The 5,248-nt window shown below is 36.8% G+C and overlaps 1 non-coding gene across 1 annotated transcript; it reads right to left on the bottom strand.

Moving 5' to 3' along the window:
• Positions 1 to 869: 869 nt before the first annotated feature.
• On the bottom strand, positions 870 to 976 carry LOC126019748 (U6 spliceosomal RNA). Its single transcript, XR_007499372.1, has one exon. It is a non-coding gene; the product is annotated as a U6 spliceosomal RNA (small nuclear RNA).
• Between the last annotated feature and the right edge of the window lie 4,272 nt (positions 977 to 5,248).

The raw sequence follows: 5,248 nt of genomic DNA, 5'->3' as shown, positions 1-5,248 counted from the left end.
TATAGAAAGCTGTGACTATCTTGAAGAAGCTTCCTTTCAATCCTGATTTGCTGAGTGTTTTCATCATGAATGTGTATCGGATTTTGTCGAATGCCTTCTTTACATCGAATGATATGATGATGTGATTTTTATCTTTCTTATTGTTGATGTGTTGTATGATGTTGATTGATTTGCATATGTTGAACCATCCTTGCATCCCTGGGATGAAACCTACTTGGTGTATAATCTTTTTGATGAATTGTTGGATTTTGATGTATTGTTAAGATTTTGTTGAGGATTTTTGCATCCATATTCTTTAGTGTGACTATTCTATAGTTTTCTTTCTTGGTGTGTCTTTGCCAGCTTTGAGAATGAATGTGTTATTAGCCCCATAAAAAAGAGTTAGGGTGGATTCCTGACTTTTTGATGTTTTGGAAGAGCCTGAGGATCAATGCTAGTAATTCTCTGAATGTTTGTTAGAATTCACCTGTAAAACCATCTGGTTCTGAACTTTTGTGTTTGGGGAGTTTCTTAATGTTTCAATTTATTTAGATGTGATGAGCCTGTTTAGGCTTTCTACATGCTCCTTATTAAGTCTTGGAAGAGGATATTTTTCCAGAAATTTGTTGATTTCTCTGGGTTCTCTAACTTAACTGAGTACAGTTGTTCATAGTAATTGCTCATGATGTCTTGAATTTCATGAAGTTCTGTAGTAATCTCTTCCCTTTCATCTGTGATCCAATTTATTTGGGAGTTTTCCCTTTTTTCCTTTTTTTTTATTTATTTAAACACCTTGATTACCTGCATGATTGTGTTTGGGTTTCAGTCATGTAAAGAACACCACCCATCACCAGTGCAACATTCCCATCACCAATGTCCCAAGTCTTTCTAAAAATATGGAACGCTTCACAAACTTGCGCATCATTCTTGCTCAGGGGCCATGCTAATCTTCTCTGTATCGTTCCAATTTTAGTATATGTGCTGCCGAAGCGAGCACCCTTTTTTTTTTTTTTTTTTGAGTCTTGCTAGTGCTTTATCTATCTTTATTCTTTTAAATAACCATCTCCTGGTCTCATTGATTTCTTGTATTATTTCTTTTTTTCCTATGTTGTTTATTTCTGATCAGATTTTTATTATTTCTTGTCTTCCACCTGTGTTTGGGTTTCTTTGCTGCTGTTTTCCAACTCCTTAAGGTGTTCCTTTAAGCTGCTGATTTTGTCATTTTCCTCTTTCCTAACATAGGCCTATATTTCTGAGTTTCCCCCAATCATTGCTTTTGCTGTGTCCCACAGATTTTGACCATTTGTTTCTTCATTGTCATTCATCTCAATAAATCTTTTTATTTCCTCCTTAATTTCCTCTTTTATCCAGCATGTTGTTTAATTTCCAGGTGTTGGATTTTTTCCATAACTTCTTTATATAGTCAATCTGGATATCTGTTGCATTGTATCTGATAGGATGCTTCTAATAATCCTATATTTGTGACTTTGTTAGATTTATGCGTGGTGAGTGCAGTTAGAGAAATAACTACGCTGACAACTAACATAACAGTGCGAATGAATGAAGTTGAAAGTCTGTCTGAAATACAAGTGGGGGGTTGGGAGGTGAGAGATTTGGGATATTGGTGATGGGAATGATGCACTTGTGAAAGGGGGTGTTCTTTATGTGATTGAAACCCATCTACAATCATGTTTGTGATCAAATTATATAAAGAGATTAATTACAAAGATTTATATCCTAAGGGTTGGTCTATTCTAGAGAAGATTTCATCTGCATGTGAGAAGAATGTGTATTCCATTTTGTGAGGGTGGAGGGCCCTGTATAAATTCATTAGTCCTAATTAACTAGTTTCTCATTTAGGGCTCTTATGTCTTGCTAGTTTTCTGCCTAATGGATCTGTCTAGTGGTGATAATGGTATGTTGAAGTCTCCTACTACTATCACTTTTCCTTCCATATGTTTCTCTAGATTTTCAAGCAAACACCTTATGTATTTTGCTGGCTCTACATTTGGTACATAATTGTTGATCAGAGTTACTATTTTTTGGTCTAATGTTCTCCTGATTGGTATGTAGTGATCCTCTTTGTCTCTAAGTACTCTTTTGAGGTTGAATGCAAATTGGTTTAATATAAGAATGGCTGTCCCAGCTTTTTTTTTTTTTTTTTTTTTTTTTTGGTATTCCATTGGCTTGAATAATTGATTTCCATCCTTTTATTCTAAGCCTGTATCTGTCTTGTTCTTTTAGGTGTGTTTCTTGCAGGAAGCATATATCCAGATTTGTTTTTTGACCCAAGCCTCTACTCTGTGTCTTTAATGTGAGAATTTAGTCTGCTGACAATTAAGGAGATTATTGAGAGAGAGAGTTGTTGTGCTGTTATATTGTGTAGGGTTATTTTTGTTATAATTGGGTGCTTGGGCTATTTAATTCATCTCTCAGTAGTTTATTTAGAGTTGGTTTGGTTAGTACAAATAGTGCGAATTCTTTATTGTTTGAGAATATTTAGTCCTCCCGCCCATGTGAATGAGAATTTTGCTGGGTAGTGGACATTAGGCTAGAATTTTCTTTCACTCAGTAGTTTAAATATGTCATTCCATTGTCTTCTTGCTTGAATTGTTTCAAATGAGCGATCTGATTTGATTCTTTTTTATTCCTTTGTACTTGAGGTTTTTTTTCTCCCTTATTCCTTTAAGGATTTCATCTTTCTCTCTCTTTTTTCCATTTGGATCACTAAATATCTTGGTATTGGTTTATTAGGGTCTATTTTATTTGGAACCCTTTTGGCCTCCTGCATTTGCACAAATGTCTCTTTTAAAAGGTTGGGGAAATTTTCTGCTATTATTTCCCTCACTACTTATTCTTCCCCCTTCCCTTTTTCTTTACCTTCTGGTATTCCTACAATTCCTAGGTTATTTCTTTTGTCTTTGTTTTATTACTTTTCTTCTAATGTTTTGTTTTTTATTTTTGTTGACTTATTTGTTTTTTCCTGGTTTGTATTTTGTCTTTGAGTTCATCTATATCAGAGGTCTCAAACTCAATTTACCTCGGGGCCACAGGAGGCAAAGTTGGGGTGATCCTTGAGTGCAAAGTCAGTAGTAAGCCTTGAACATTGGGGGGTGTGACCCAAACAAGTAAAACAAAACAAAACAAAAATAGATTCCTCTAGGGCAGGGCCACAAAATGTTGTATGGAGGGCCACAAATGGCCCACGGGCCGCGAGTTTGAGACCCCTGAACTATATGATTCTCTATGTGTGTAATTCTGCTGTTGTGGCTTGCTAGCATGTTTTTTAGTTCCCTTAGTTCTGTTTGTATGGACTCTATCATCTTCTGATTGAATTCTTCTTTGAGTTGGGTGAATTGCTCATCTATGGATTTCTTAATTTCATTGATTAGTGATTATTTGAATTCCATTGCTAAGGCATTAAATGCTGATTTTAGGTTTTGATCTATTAAGTTCTTTCATTTTGGAGGACTTGGATATCTGTTAGAATTTCTCTACATATCTCCAGCTGTTGATGTCTCCCTTAGTTTCCCCATTTTTCTTTGCATAGGATGGCTTGGGGTGTTGGAATTTCTGGGTGTGCCCCTGAGCAAGGTTATGGCAGTGACTGTGCTGATGATGAGCCCTGCTCTCAGATATTTCTTCATTTTATCTCACCTGTGGCATGACTCAAGACCTCCTCTGACTTTCTGGCATCTGTGTGGTGTTATGACCTCTTATGTTAATTCTTAAACAATGCCCCTCAAGTCATCCTCTTGATGGAACTTGTGGAAAGTTGATGCAACTGTAAAAAATTAACCAATATTAAACACATTTACACCCCCCTTTCATGTGGCTGTCAACACTAACTTGCCATTTGTACGTTATTGTGTATGCTCCATTCTTTGTAACTGATTCAGGGACAAAGCCTAAGATGCTGGTTTGACTGGTTTTGTACTGGGGACACTAACAATTCTTGCCATTTCACAGTTTCATGTACATGTTTAAATTTTTAAGAGACTTCTAAGTTCCTGGCACAATTCCAGAATCCTGATTCACTGATCTCAGGTCCACTATGTGGATACTTCCACTACTTGCCTGATGATGGTGTGGGTGATGTGTGTTCAGTACAGAAAGTCAGTGCCTGTAACTAGGCTTCTCTTCTGTTGTTCATATGGAGCTTATCTTCCTGTCAGACTAGAACCTAATGACTTTCGAATCCCTGCTACTGTCAGATATTAAATAAAGACCAGAATAAAAGCTTTTTTAAAATGATCAGTCACCTTGCAAGCACAATGCACTCAGTTCATGTGTGTTGAATGGAGAAAATAACAAACCTGGTGCCTGATTGCCCTGAACTCTAATCTCAGTTAGGTGAGGTGCCCAACCTCATGGATACCCAAAACATATTCTAGAATAAACATTTCTAGGAGTTACCTTTAATAAATCTCCTCTCTACCATCATAAGTATTCTCCACATTCCTGTAGCTTTGCAGCATTTACTGTCTTCATTTAGGCTTTGACTGTGTGATTGAAAATGAAAAATCCTTTGCAGAAAGCAGAAAACTACTAATTGCAGTGAGGCCCAAGGATGGATAAATTTCCAGTTGTTAAAGATTGAGCATTTGTTATTGAAGATACGCAGATCTGCAACTGTAGCTAACCAGGTGTTGCTGTTAGTGTAAAGCTACTGCAACACTACCATGGTCATATTCTCTTCCTGATAAGTGCTGTATAAAATTACTTGTTTGTCCTAACTCGGGACTCATTCTTTTTGGTATGCACCAAGTTGAACTGTTGGTATAATAAAAACTCTTCTGTTTATATCCCATCTAAGTGCCATCTGGTTCTTTCAGGAAGGCTATAAATGTTACTAGCTATAGCTAAAGAGATGCTAGACAACCCTGTTTCCTGTATAACAAAAGATAATTTAGTGTACATGAGGTCTCTCTCTCTCTCTTTCTCTCTCCCTCTCTCTCCTTCTCTCTCCCTCCCTCTCCATCCTCCACTAAATCTCTGAATCCTCAGACAGCATCTTGAGATAAGTTGTTAGGTTCTAAGTCTCCCTTAATGTGTGAAAACCCTTCTCAAGGAATCCGTGCAATTTCCCACAGAGCAAGGAATTCTGGAAAATGCATTTTAGACTTCCAGGTGCCATAAGCTGGGGGCTTAACAAGTCAGAGTTGGAGTAAAAAGGAGAGTGAAGTTTATTCATTTTCTAGGAACATAATATGGCACTACTAGGGAACTTTCAATTGAATGCAACCCTTAGCTCTGAGTATTAATAGTC

This window comes from Suncus etruscus, chromosome 9, assembly GCF_024139225.1.
Source record: "Suncus etruscus isolate mSunEtr1 chromosome 9, mSunEtr1.pri.cur, whole genome shotgun sequence".
Taxonomy (NCBI): Eukaryota; Metazoa; Chordata; class Mammalia; order Eulipotyphla; family Soricidae; genus Suncus; species Suncus etruscus.
This window is presented reverse-complemented; position numbering and strand designations above follow the sequence as displayed.